Genomic DNA, 15,895 nt, shown 5'->3' with positions numbered 1-15,895 from the left:
ATGCGTTTTTCTCGATTTTCTTGTCGATACTTCTCACGTATGCTCGGGTCTTGATTCCATTTGGTTCGGTTTTTTATTTTGAATCTAATAAAAGTTACATTTGTGCGGTTTGCTTCATTATCCATTAAGTTTTTCAACTTTCGTCACATACATTTCTGGTTTTGATTACGGATTTTTATCGAGAATATTTTTGAGGGTTGTTACATCTTCCCCACCTTGTTTTAAATCTCGTCCTTGAGATTTAGGTTATGATGTTATGTTACACGTTGGTCAATACTAACAACATTAAGGTAAATGACACTGTAATTGAGTCAAGACATGTTCAAAATTTGTGAATACGAGAACAGTTTGCAACAAATAGAACCCAATGGTTCAACTGAAAATTCCAGAAATCGGTATCAAACGAACGAGGTTTAACAATATGATTACCAAGGTGACTAAATTTACATGCGTCAAATTAAAAGAGAGATTTGTGATCAATAGATGTCCAAATCGAGTGTGAATTACTTTTAGAAACAGTAGAATTCATTGTCAAAGGAAAATTTACCCTGGGTTGTCAATTACGGAAGATTTAGAATCAACAACCATAATTGAAATAGAAACACAAAACTGATGTGTCAACTATCGAATCATAACATGCGGAAAAATCAGTGTGTTGACATTATTGTATTATAAGGATACACCAAAATACAATAGAGTTTAGTGTATCATTGTCTTAACACATAGTTGCATTAAGACCACTTTCAAGGATGAGTCAAGCGAAAGATATATATAAATTAGCTCAAGCTACAAGTTTATACCGACGCCACAAGGTGTCGTAGTGATCAAAATAATAATAGCGGTGACCGAACGAGTTCACGATGTATGAAATCAAATGTAAGGCTCAACGAAGTAAATCTGAATATTTGTTCCAAATAAATCTCGTAGGATTTTTTTTTAGTTTGAAGATGAAAGAACAAACGAATATCATAGAATTTCCGATTAATGATGAAAGAATCTTTAGAAGTACACCGGAATATAATACGAATTTGTGTACTCTTATCTTAACACATAATTGTATTAAGAATGTTTAAGATAATGAACCAACTGAAATTAAATAAATAAATCCGTACATCAAGTATGAAAATGAGATTAACTCAAGCTTCAAGTTAATGAAAATGCCCCACAAGGTGTTGTAACCAAAGAAATGATTCAATGAAAGTAAAGACCAAACGAGTCTATTATAGTTCTGAATAGATGAAGTACTTGACAGGATGAATTTATTTAATAACTTTAATTTATACTAGGGTCAAATAGATGTCATATATCAGCGATCACATCTGGAATCATTGTTTCCATTTATTCCTTTTTATAAAGCAGAAAAAATTTCTTTTCTGTCAGTTCTTTTCATTCTTTTCATTTTATGGCATATGTCTTGATCGTGTGTTTCAAAAATCAGGTCTCACTATCTTAATGCCTTATTTTTGAAGCCTACATTACTTCATTCTTATTGGCGTAATAGCGTATATACTACTGGTTAGGATAGTTTTAGTCCTTTGCAACCCATGTATTGCTGCAACAACTCCTTTATTACTGAAAATCTTAGTAGGGTCACAGGTGACGAAAGTCTTGGTAGGTACATCTAGTCGTAGGTTACTCTCATCTTCTCAAGAATTCTTAATGAAAGTAGAATTACTCTCATTAACGCAGGTTTTTAGACGTTTTGTGACTAGCACAACTTTTAGTTACAGGTTTCCTACTTGCGTTAATAGTCTAAGGTAACGCATTGGAAATTCTTATACTTTCGATGGCGTCCCAACTTAAAGGGTTCCCGTCGTTTATATTGTCGCACGAGTTACAAGGCAAATGATCAAACGAAATAATGTTTGATATCGGAATTATAGATATATGCGAGAGATTCCTGATAAAGAAATCTAGAATTATCATTGACACACATGCTCGTGATTTATTCTAAATTGTCAATCATTATGGCTTTTGGATTTCCTTATATATATATAATCATATATTTCACATATTGTAATATACATACCATTCATAAGGTCAATGTATTTAACAAATTCATATTTCCAAAAACAGGTCACACATCAGGTCATGGTACTATTTAGGGAATTTTGTCATTGTTTGACATATCATATACGCCATCTTACCGGGTCTCGCCGGAGAGGTAACCCCATCTTACCCGGACAAGCTGGAGAGTCTGCCACGCCATACCCAGTCTTACCGGAGAGGTAATTGTCATTGTATTTCCCATAAATAGTATCTTCTCAAATCAAGATTTTAAAGGTGTCTCTTTTATTAAGGCTTTCATAAAGAATCAAGGAAATTTGTATTCACATGACAGATCATATTCTAGAACCAATTAGTACCAATAAGCAAGAAATAACAGTGATCAAGTGTTATCGCTTATGTACTTGCAATGTTCTAGTCATCATTCTTATGGCATACCAATATCTATCACATTATACTTATATAAGTAATTAGCTTATCTTGAAGCTTATATTAAGGCATCTTTCTTAGGTTCAAGTCTAAATATTATCCTGGGTGCTACCAGATAATATCAATTTCCTAACTCTTCATTTAAACTTAGGTATGATTACAACACCTAATTGCTTAAACCAGTGGCTCTGATACCACCTCTATCACGACCCTCGACCCCACTCTGGGAGCGGGAGCCAAGAGCAGTCAAGAGGTACCGGTGGTTATTTTGAAAAGTATTGCAGCGGAAATTTTGTCAGGACCGTGAGTTAGGAAAAATATCAGAGTTTTGAAACACCGGATTTTATTTATTAACCAGATGGGATAAACCCATGTTTTGCAAAAGTAGCTTTAATATGGGATAAACCCGAATACATAAAACAACTTTTCTTAATTTAATTTAATAAGCCACTTCTGTAAGCCTTTTTGGTGTCGTATCACAATTCTTATTCCAATCTACTGTAATCACCTGAAACACGTTTTAAAAAGGTTTTGTCAGTAGGAAATACTGGCGAGTACATTCAATTTGTACAAAAGACACATTGTTATATATACAGTATAAGAGCTATTACAATGTTTATATCAACCAGTTACCCCAAATCGGTATTTGTCACTCGACCGGATCTGTGACTATGGTCATATCACACATTGGCTAACTCGTTGTCCAATGGTGAAACTTATCAAGTAATTGTATATAAAACCCCACATACCGGCAGTAATTGTAGATTACAAAGACTTAGTCACTGTAATTATAACTTTGAAAACAAGTGGGGTTTAAAAACAATTTGGTAAAAAGAGTATGACTCACCTTGTTAGCATATAATCTTGATTAAACAGGCCTCTTAATTCTAAGCCTTCTGATAACTATGCATCTACTTTATAGTTCTGAATCTTCTAATGATTAAACATCTTGTTTGATAGCAACTTTATGGATCAGAGTTTTTCTGATAGTTAAACATTTAGTTTAATAGAGTGGAATATGTTTTAGTGTAAAACCATATCAAACCTAACGATGGTCACGAGATCAGAAGCTTAACGAAATTCACAAAGTATAGTCTTATTTAGACAGCACTTTAGCATTCGTTAGTTGGTTCCCGAATCGATCGGATAGAATATCGTATCAGTGATTATTGGTTAGAACACCAACGTATAGAGAGAAGAATAGAAGGAATGAGCAAATAAAAATGAATCCTAAGCTTCCTATTTATAGGTAATGGATAAGTCTTACCCCATATAAAACTTCCCTAGGTGTTATCTACCCATATACACCTTCCTCAGTTGAACCTTCCCTAGATAAAACCTTCCTCGGATAATACCTTCCTTATATATTACTTTCCTTAGATAATATTTTCCTTAAATAATACCTACCCCATATATACCTATTTAGATATTATCTACCTCATATATATCTTGTTGTTAAACTTTAGCTGTTTAACTTTACTTTAACTGGTTAATAAAGTAACTTACTTAACTGTTTAAGTGATTAACTTACTTAACTGATTAATTAATCTTACTTAGCTGTTAAGTTTACTTATCTATTAAGGTTTCTTAATTGCTAAGTTATCTTAACTACTAAGTTGTCTTAACTACTAAGTTTTACTTAACCATTAAGTTTTCTTAATCACTAAGTTTACTTAATTACTATGTTTACTTAATTACTAAGTTTACTTAATCACAAAGTATTCTAGTTTAGCAGCTCCCTGATTATGAGTTCTAATTTTAGATACAATGGAACTCGTATTAGCGTATTAACCCAGTTCAACTTTAACGATAATCACGAGATCAAAACTCACAACGAATGACAAAGTATAGCCGTATACAGGCAGTACTTAAACATCCGTTGGATCGGTTTCAATCAATCAGATATGGTACCGTGTCCGTTATTAGAGTTATTACCCTGATAACGAGGCAGAGTTTCGAGACTTTGATTGTAAATTTGAAAGAAACAGAGAAACGATCAAAGAAAAGGACGAATTTTTCCGTCGAAATGTGAAATCTGAGCAAGTGCTAGACCTCTTGCTTTATAGCCAGTTTTGGTCTCTCCCGCGCGTCGCGCACGGTTCTGTCTTCCCTGGCGCATGTCGCGGGGAGGGTCGACCTGGCTTCGGTCACCACGTGTCCCACGTAGGTCTGACACGTGTCGCCTCTGCGTGACGCGTGTCCTCGGCCGTTTTATCGTCCAATCATGCATTTTTCTCGATTTTCGTGTCGATACTTCTCACATATGCTCAGGTCTTGATTCCATTTGGTTCGGCTTTTAATTTCGAATCTAATGAAAGTTACATTTGTGCGGTTTGATTCATTATCCGTCAAGTTTTTCAAGTTTCGTCGCGTACATTTCTGGTTTTGATTACGGATTGTTGTCGAGAATATTTTTGAGGGTTGTTACACCGCCTAAACTACGCGCAAAAAAGATCCTATAAATAGAAACGTCTCACCACCTTCTGTTTATCACACCAAAAAAAACATACAAAAAACACAGTAGTTCCTAAAAAAAATATAACTCAATGTAAAACGCCAAAAAAATACAACGATGGCAAACATCTTTTCTTTGATACTTAGTAATGTTCTGCATGAAGTTTCACTGAATGATTTGTTAGGTGAGTGGAGTAAGATTTTGCTGCATGAGATGGACAAAATTCAAGAAAGATGGACTGATGACACCCATATGTCATTTTGTCTTCTTTGTTCTTGAAGAAGGTTTGTATGATTAGAAGAGACCTATCCCAATGTAAATGCTACTTTTGCCTCGATGATTATAATGAAGACGACGGGCAGATAGTATCCACCCACCCACACGGGGTCGATCTACGTCTCCAACATCAACAAAGACACTTCAACACATGAACAAAGAAAATAAACCACGCCAAACCCAAAACGCCATTTATTTGTGACAGTTCTTGTAGTTTCAAAAGAAGAAAGAGACTGATGACACTAAAGATTTAGATCATAAATTGCTTCTATTTGTTCTTTTTTAATTTTCTTTATCTGTTGTTTGTTATGTAATTTCAGCTAAGAAACAACAAAGTACATTAATCCTATAATGAAAAATAATATAAAACGCCAAACGAGCAAATGCTTGTAAAACGCCATCATGCCATAAAACGCCCCAAAAACTACCAAACTATAATAAAATTACTTTGAACAAGTACTATTATAATAAATCTAAAAAAAGCTTAAAACAATGTGCAAAGAAAATAAAAAAAAAAGTCCCATCGTTATCTAAACGCCATAATTACAGTCTTCAAGAATAGACGTGTTACACCATAAAAACAGATGAATCTGAAAACAAAGCATGGTAACTGCAAAAACAGTAAAATGAAACGACGGGAACATAATTACTAACATTTATTATATTGAAAGCCAAATACTTGGGGAATTGAATTTATTTATCTTTTTCAAAACGCCATAATTACCTGTCATGCGCGAAAAAAAAAAGTCAATATAAAAGAAGACCATGACAACACAACCTCAAACACGCCAAAAACATTGACTAAAAATGCCACATATTGTCCAAAACGCCAAAAACTTCAAAAATGGCTAAGGTTATTACATGGAGGTTTGAAAGGAAAGAGAAACGATTCATCATAAAGTTCTCGGATAGGAGAAGGGTAAAGGTAAGGACAATCAAAGCCATGCTGATATGAATGAAGGGGTTCAGAGGGATATCCTGGCCCTTGGGGTTTCAACGGCCAACGATTGTGAAAGAACCCGAACTGTAATAAAAAGATTGAAGAGAAAATTTCCGGCAGAAGATGATGATGATATTGAAGATACTCCTCTACCAACACTTAGCAGTTGGGTGATGCATGAAGAAGCAAGAACGGTTGAAGTGACTTATCAACACGAGGTGCAATATTCATTGCCAATGGGGGAAATGTTGAAGACAGGTAGGCTATCTCTCATTGAACAACTCTGTGATTTAGCACCTTCGAACGATCCAAAATCCAGGGTTGCAATGATATTCAAGAATAGGCTACAGCAAAGAAGATATGAGCTAATGGCATTATACGCCAATCTAAAATTTGATGATGATGAATCTGAAGAAAGTGATGAACAAAGCGATGGGTGTATCTCTGATGTAATCCCATCCATGGAAGACCATTAGTTTATTTTGATTTAGTATTATTGTAATTTTATAAAGTATTAATCTATGGTAATCAGTTGTTAACAAAAAGACTCAGGACGCAAAAAAAATGACCTGTAAAATGCCATAATGCCAAAAAAAATAACTATGTGACACAAAAAGAATTAATTCAACCAGAAGAAATATGGGAATAACAGTAAAACACCAATTAATTAATGATTCTAGTTAACGCCAAATTTATCTTGCACGCCAAAAATGAAGCAACATGTCACACGCGAAAATCGGGAAAGAAGAAGAATATTGAAAAGACAAAAAACCCCTCGGACCTTGATCATGTCCCGCACCACGTGTTGGGTCAAGATGCGTTCTCATCGTTCTCACACTTTTAGGCATTTTCTCCTGATCCCGTTTATATATATATATATATATAGGATTATATATATATATATATAGGATATATATATATATAATCCTATATATATATGCTATTAGGCTTGTTTTACCACACAAGTCGGTTTTATATACATGTCAACGGGGTTATCAACAAGTTTTCTCTGAGTTTTATATATATATATATATATGCTATTAGGCTTGTTTTACCACACAAGTCGGTTTTATATACATGTCAACGGGGTTATCAACAAGTTTTCTCTGAGTTTTATAATTAATTATATTATATTATATTATATTATATATATAATATACGAACAGAAAACCTTATTATTAAACACCAATAAAACAATATACAAGATTATACGTACCTCCAAACATGTTAACTAACTTTGGCATGTTTCATCAATTCAATTCTTCCTACACGTATTATTTATAGCTGCGTTTGTTTCATACTATGTATGTGACCGGCCATCACCAATAAATTACAAACACAAAAGTATAATGTTCATCTTTTGCTAGACTTCTACGTCATGTTGTTAATAAAACTCTTTCTACGAAATTAGGTAGCTATTTATTTATTTAATAAATATGAAAGTTTAAATATTAAACATATTAGCATATTAAATTAATATTTGTCTTGACCCAACTTAAGACCAAGCCAACCCCGAAATAAGTCAATAACTGAGGTCGACCCATCATATAATTGTCCGGTTTTAGAATTTGATTTTTCAAAAGTCTTATTATTAGGTTTCATTTGACATCCGTTCATCATGACACAATTTACATTCACAGATTAATATTTATTAAACAAACAACGCTTAAAATTCTGCTTTAATTTGATTCGTTTGGATTATAATCATCTACGATTTAATATCATGATTCTAAATCGTGCCGAATATTAGAATTTTTGCATTAAAAATATTCGTGACTGTAACATTCAGTTTATGGATCGCTTCATCGCTACAGAAATTCACATTATTTGCATTGGTTGATGCCAAGAATGAAAATGTATGTCATTAATACAGATATGATTATACTAATTTATCACCTTTTTTATAACTAGGATTTTCCCATGCGTTATGGGAGAAACTAAGTTGATATCGGTTTGGTTCATTACGGTTAGGGGCGGACCTACCCATACTTGTGGATGGGCGGCCGCACCCCCTGAAAAATATTTTTAGTGTTAATTTTTTGGGACCCCTTGGAATTTTTTACATGCACCCCTTGGAAATTTCAATCGCCCCCTAGACAAAAAAAATCATATTTTTAATTTATAAAGTATTGTAATAAACACAGTTTTTTTATAAAAATATAACATAAACACTGACTTTTATAATAATATAACATTATTTTTAAGTTTGCAACCCACTTACTAAACAATTTCGCCCAACCCAAGCTCACGTAACCCGACCCAACAAAATTTGAACTATAATAAAATAACCCAACCCAAACCGCCCTTCCTATTCTGTTTCTCCCGCTCTCTCTCGTGACCCGTCTACCTCTGCGATCCTCTTCCCCAACGACGCAACAGCCAACAACAGCAATCCAACTCCAATTTCTTGCCGGAATCGCAAACATCCGGCCACCAAACTCAAGGGGAATTCAAACAATACAAGGTACCTACGTTTTTTAATGTTATTATTGTTTTATGTTGTTTTTTAGAAAAAATAGAGTTATAGAGATCATAAAAAAATGTTTGAAATTTTATGTATTTTGATGTTTTTGGTTGTTCTAAACTTTAACAGGGTGATTTTGTTGTTTTGATGAGTTTTTGGTTGTTACAACTTAAAAGACATAGGTAATCGACAATTATTAGGTCTTGAAAATAAAATTGAAAATTTTGGAGCGATAACTTATGGAGCGATTCATATGTTTACTACTTTAGTGTTGTTTTATGAACTTATGGATCGATTTATATGTTTGATAGATTTATAAATCGAAAAGTGGCTCTAGATGATGTTTTTGAAAGATTTCAAGAAATGAAAACCCGTACGTCGACATTTTAAATATGTTAACGACGTTTGGCGTATTTTTGATGATTATATAAATTTTAGCTTGATGTACTTTTGTTTTTTACATGACCCGACCCGAACCGACCGGATCCGACCTGGTATGAACCGAAATTTTTTTATATACCTATGGGCCTAAAATCTTTAAAAATTTTCCGCACCCCTATGAAAAATTCCTGGGTCCGCCACTGATTATGGTACCGTCACTCGTTATGTCAATAGAAAGATATAACCCAAAAAATAAAGTCATGGATAACAACACATATTTTACAACGATCAAAATTAAAAAGTGAATATCTTGTTTGATCGGAATCAACTTGGCATCAATATTGGGGGGATGCACGATACCAACACTCGTTATAGCTTACAGTTTAAAAAAGATACTCTGTACCGATATTGAAGTTGTTCAAAGGGTATTGGTTCGATTCGTCACTATAAATAAAACAATTATATTTGACATGTTTGATTTTGAATAAAACTTTTATCGAAACATAGATAAAAACAAACACGTCGCAATTGTATATTCAAAATTTTATAAAACATCACATTATATTAGAATAACAAAAACGGTAACCAGCGTCAATATATATAAAAAAATAAATGTGAGGTTGTTTTCATAAATTGTACGTTTGTGATTCAATAACAAAAAAAAGGTAAACAATGTCAATTTATATATAATAATTAAAAAAATGTGAGGATGTTTTGATAACATATACGTTCGTGATTCGATTACGTGTAAATTACCCTACATAACTCGGCGTAAAAAAATTAAACCAAGTCGCAGAGAAAAATAGGCACGCCGCAACAACATATTCTAAATTTTATAAAATATCGTTTCTTAAAAGTTATAAGAGAAAAACAAAATATGTTTAACATTACTTATAATAATAAAATAAAGAGTAAACTTCCGTTTTGCTCCCTGTGGTTTGGTCGTTTTAATGGTTTTGCTACAATCCTTTAAAAATAGTCATTTTACTCCAATAGTTTACCATATTTTTTTCCGTTTTGCTCCTCTACTCTTAACTCAGTTAAATCATTCAACTGAGGGTAGGGGTATTTTAGTAATTATATATATAAGTAATTAATTATTTATATATAATAACCATCTCTCTCTACTTCTCTCTACATAATAAAAACCCCCTCTCTCAATCCCCTCTATATACATTCCTTCTCTGCACCATCCACCACCGCCACCATCATTGCCACCGCCACCACCACCACCAACCCAAATGCAGATAACACCAGCCCACATAAGCGTGGGTTCTGGTCATTCATCCATTCACAAAAACCCTCACACTCAACTTCATCCAGTAAGACAAAAACTATCACAAACATTTCATCGAACATCATGAGTGCATCCACAAGATCTCAACGAGACAATGAAAATGAAACAACAACAGTTGAAAACAAGTAAAGCCCGTGTCACCACGCTTCGTTCAACCGCAAAGTATCCAGATCTAGATCCGTCGGGTGCGGTAGTGGGAGCTTTTCCGGCGACTTCTTCGAGCGGATCTCAACCGGATTCGGCGACTGCACCTTACGACACGTGGAGTCTCACCACGAACGGAAGTCTCAAGTCTCTGTTGTACGTAACAACGGCCAAGATTGCATTAAAGAAAGAGTCAGTTGTGGTGGGTTATTCAGTGGCTATGTGATTTGGGGTAGTGGTGGTGGTGGTGGTGCCGGTGACGATGATGGAGGCGACGTAAGGGTAGGCGGTGGTAGTGGTGGTGGTGGTTGGGTGGTCGGTGCTGGAGTAAGCAGGGTAGCAGGTGACTGGTCTGGATTGATCTGCCATTGAAGAAGTGGAGTGAAATTAGGGCAAATTGTTAATGATGAATTGATGACTGGTGGTTGGGGAAAGTTTGTAGGTCAAGTTGGGGAAAGATTGTCATGAATGTGTCTGTCACTGTAACTGTAATTGGTTCTTACCAGGTGGTGGGATGGTGGTTATGGTAGGTTAGGGTGAGTTTGAGTTTTTTTGTTTCAATTTTATGGTGGTGGCAAGTTTGACTAGTTTTAGATCTTGCTTATGGGTTAGCAGTTTATTTGGTTCGATTTTATGGTGGTGTCAAGCTGCTGGCAGTGGTGGCTGTTGGTAAAGAGTAGTAGAGTAAAGAGAGAGATGGGGGGGGGGGTAGGTAGAGATATATGGGGTAGAAAGGTGGTGATGGTGATCGGGTGACATGCGGTGGTAGGGTTATGGTGGTGGCGGCTGAGGTAGGGTTGTGGTGGTGTTGGCGGCGGCTGAGGTGATAAAGAGAGAGAGTAAGAGTGGGGGGATAAGAGAAGGTGGTGGTGGATATATGTATAAATCTTGAATTTAGTGAATTAATACCAAATAAATAAACCTTATATATAAAATTACCGAAATACCCCCACCCTTAATTGAATCATTTAAATGAGTTAAGAGGCGGGGAGGAAAATAAGAAAAACATAGTAAACTATTGGAGGAAAATGACTATTTTTAAATGATTGGGGCAAAACAGTTAAAACGACTAAATCATAAAGAGCAACATAGAAGTTTACTCTAAAATAAAAAATAAAAGTTGAAATAGAATATCGAAATAATAATTAATTGAAGGGCTTGTCTTTTAATATGCTTATCTTTTTCCTAATTTAAGCAAATGGCATTCTAGCATAGCGATATCCCCTCATATAATACATTCTTACACTTTTTATTTTTAGGAGCCTTCTCATATAATACATTCTTATACTTTTTATTTTTAGGAGCCTTTATAGAATAACTTAATTCCTTTCTTTTGATTCTTCTTGTTCTCTATAAGTTCCTACATATGTTTATTACTATGAGAATGATACTAAATAGTAATTTGTTGAACCATATATCGAGACTCTAAATAACTATGCTAATTTGATGTTTGAAAAATGCTTCAATGAAATTGTTTATGTTTAAATAAAAAAAGAATGCGGTAAAAGATCAGAACCTACTTAAACAATGACTATATACATTTAAGGGATTGTATGTTTCAGTTCTTAATGAGCTCTTAATGGTTCAGACCTCTCTTACTGGTTCAGTATTTAATGGTTTAGACTTTTTGTTTCGCGAGCAGATGTCGTCTGAATGATTTAGATATTTGTCTCTGAATGGTTAAATATTATACTGAGTCTGAATGGTTAAGACCTCTTATCTGCATTGGTTAGACATTTGTCTCTAAATGGTTAAGCATTATACTGGCTCTTAATGGTTCAGACTGTCACGACCCCCGACCCCATCCTGGCCGGAATCGGTGCCGTGAGCAGTCCAGTGGTACCGTGGTTATTTTTGAAAAACGTTGCAGCGGAATTTTCATCAGCACCGTGAGTTAGGAAAAATATCAGAGTTTATAAAACACCGGATTTGATTTAAATGGGATAAACCCCTGTTTTACAATGGTAGCTTTAATAAAGATAAATTTTATTTTATAAAACAATATTTATTAATTTGATTCAAATAAACCACTTCTTGATGCCTTTCAGTGCCGTATCTAGCCTTTATTCCAATCTATGGTAATTACCTGAAACATGTTTGAAAAAGGTTTTGTCAGTGGAAAATACTGAGTGAGATCATTCCATTTTTATAAAATATATTGTTATACCTTACAGTATTAAGGTTTTTATATTTATTTGTATTTACCCTACTCAATCAGTATTTTGTCACATGATGGCAGTTTCAATATAACAGCAATAATATTACTCATTGGCTTACTTTCGTCCAATAGTGAATTTATCAAATAACTATACTTTACTATTATTCAATTTATCTGTCATTAGGCGATTCCTGTGACGGGGTCATATCACTGTTGATCATTCTTTCAACTAGTGACTCTGGTTATATCACTGTTGATCATTCTTTCAACTAGTGATTCTAATTATAACACTGTTGATCATTCTCTCAACTAGTGTCTTTGGTCATATCACTGTTGATCATTCTTTCAACTAGTGACGCTGGACATGATGATGTCCTATGACATTACTGTGTCAAATATATTATTTATAGCACAAAATCATGTAATCCAGAATAATGACATTTTATGTCAACTATTATAACTTATCCAATATGTCAATTCACTAATTGTAATATCATGATATAGTAACCTGACTACAAATAGAATACATTAGACTTGACTTTATTATGGTATCTACCATTTAGATTTATTCTTAAACATACATTAAATTTATTAATAATTTAATGTTAAGATAATATTAGTTATAATTGTGGTCATGCTATTATTAGCTAACTTTCTGGCTAATCGTAAAGAAGATCAAATAATGTATAAAACTTCCCATACCAGCAAGTTATTATAAAATATAATAATTTAATCACTGTAAGTATAACTGGTAACCATTTAGGATTTTTAGAAAGCATTTGTAATATAATTGTATCACAAAAAGGTGATAAAAATGTGATAAAAGAGTATGGACTCACAAACGGTGAGAAAAGAGAAATGAACTCACATTGCAGATTTCTACGGGCAAAGTTTAGTCTATAGGTAAGCCTTGATATATTGCTGATTCAATTTGGGCAGAGTCTAGCCTACTGATTAACCTAATAACAATTCACACAAACGGGGTTGTAACTATTACAGCAGTTACGACAATTCACGAGATTAAACCCTCACAACGATTTAACAAGTGCAATACTTAACAATTCAATTGGATTCGCAACGAATAACAGAGCATAGTCCGAATTCGAACAGCACTCATATATTCAAGTCGAAATCACTATGAATAACAAAGTATAAGCTCAATTTGAGCAGCACCCGGACAATCGTTGGATAGTTACAATCAATCGGACGTTGAATCGTAATAGCGATCGAGTTATTACCCTGATTGCGGCAACGTTTCGAGGTGTGTGTGTTTGGGTAGTAGAAGAAGTATAACTCGACGTCAATTTGGAATTTGAGCGTCGTTTTTGTGCCCAGAAGCAAGTCCCGAAGCCTGCTATTTATACACGAATTTGCTCCTGCTTACGGACCGTAAGCCTGAGCCCTTACGGTCCGTAAGGGACACCTATAATTCTTTGGCTTGCCCCCCACGGGACTAGCCCTGATGAGTCAACAGTTTTATTAAATTTGATTTTTATAATGATTTATAAGGATAATCGTCAACTAGGTTTTGCCCCCCTTGAGTTTTAGGGGCCCTGATTCTGATTCCGATTACTCTGAAACTTTCAGGGTTTGTGTAGAATTACTTGGGTGTCTTAATTGGGGTTTCCTATTGAATAAAATAATATACTAAATGTAACAACTGCTACTAAAATCAATAGTTAGGACAATAATTAGTCAAAAAGAAAACCATAATTGAGACACCCAAGTAATTCTGCACTAGCCCTAAAATTTTCAGAATAATCGGAATCAGGATCAGGCCCCTAAAACTCGAGGGGGGCAAACCCTAGTTGAATAGTTATCTAAATATTACGTTGCTTAAAGCTGATTGGCCAATTTTGTTGATTCATGCAAGCTACTCCCGTGCATGGCAAGTCTAGGACATTTAGGTATCCCTTACGGACCGTAAGGGATTAGGCTTACGGTCCGTAAGCAAGGCCAAATTTTGGCTATAAATAGCCGACCTTGGGACTTGCACAGGGGAGTTGAAACGACGTAAATTGTCTCTGTGTACGTCGAGTTAGAGCTGTAATACCACAATAAACACACACACGATCACGAGGTGCTGCTGCAATCAGGGTAATAACTCGATCGCTATTACGATTCAACGTCCGATCGATTATAACTATCCAACAATTGTCCGAGTGCTGCTCAAATTGAGCTTGTACTTTGTTATTCATTGCGATTTCAACTTGAATGTTTGAGTGCTGTTCGAATTCGGACTATGCTCTGTCATTCGTTGTGAATCCATTGAATTGTTAAGTATCGCACTTGATAATAGTTGTGAGGGTTTAATCTCGTGAATTGACGTAACTGCTGAATTAGTTACTAATCCCGTTTGTGTGTGCATTGTTATTTAAATTAGGTTAAAAGGCTAATCAGTAAAGCTTATACTCTGCTCGTAAATCTGCAATGTGAGTCATTCCTCTTTTATAAACTCTTTTCTCACAGTTTGTGAGTCAACTGTTTTACAAAACTCCAAGTTATTTTCAAAGTTATAAGTACAGGGATTAAGTCTATGTAATCACAAAGTTACAGTCGGTATGTGGGGTTTTGTATACATTACTTATTTCCCGTCACACTTGGACAAACGGGTGGCCAAGGGGTGATCTGACCACAGTCACAGACACCATTGGACAAATGGGCTAGCCAATGGATGGTCGAGTGACAAATAGTGTGGGTAGTTGGTTTGATATCAGAAACATTGTAATTCCCCTTAATACTGTAGATTATAACAAATGTGCCGTTTTCAGTAAACTGAATGATTCACTCAGTATTTCCCCGCTGACAAAACCTTTTTCAAACATGTTTCAGGTGATCTGGTATGAGCAAAGAAAAGTGCCGTGGAGCACTCCCAGCTTAGAAAAGTGGCTCAATGTAAATAAATAAATGAACATGTTTTGAAAATAAAGATTTCCCTGAGAAATCACATTATTGTAAATTTCGGGAATTTATCCCTAAGTTATGAAACGGGCAGTTTAAATTATTGAAAGATCCTGTTTTAAAAAGACTTCCGCTGTCGCCTAAATTAAATACCACGGGATTCCTGTCCCGCGGCTCCTGAAACGGGTCAAACCGGGTCGGGGGCCGTGACAGGAAAAGGTGGTATCAGAGCCACTGTTTTAAGCTTACTGATTAAGCTCACTGATCTAAATGATTTAAGCCTATTACAATTAGGAAAATGTTTATTTGTCATTATGTGAATATATGCTTATTAACTGACTAATTGTTAAAATTACAGTATGGGTAAACAAAAGATTTCTGCTATCTATCGCAAATTAGATAGTACATCTAAAGAACAGGGAACCTCTTCCTCCAAATCTCCC

The sequence above is a fragment of the Helianthus annuus genome, chromosome 6, assembly GCF_002127325.2.
Source record: "Helianthus annuus cultivar XRQ/B chromosome 6, HanXRQr2.0-SUNRISE, whole genome shotgun sequence".
In the NCBI taxonomy this organism is placed as follows: domain Eukaryota; kingdom Viridiplantae; phylum Streptophyta; class Magnoliopsida; order Asterales; family Asteraceae; genus Helianthus; species Helianthus annuus.
This window is presented reverse-complemented; position numbering follows the sequence as displayed.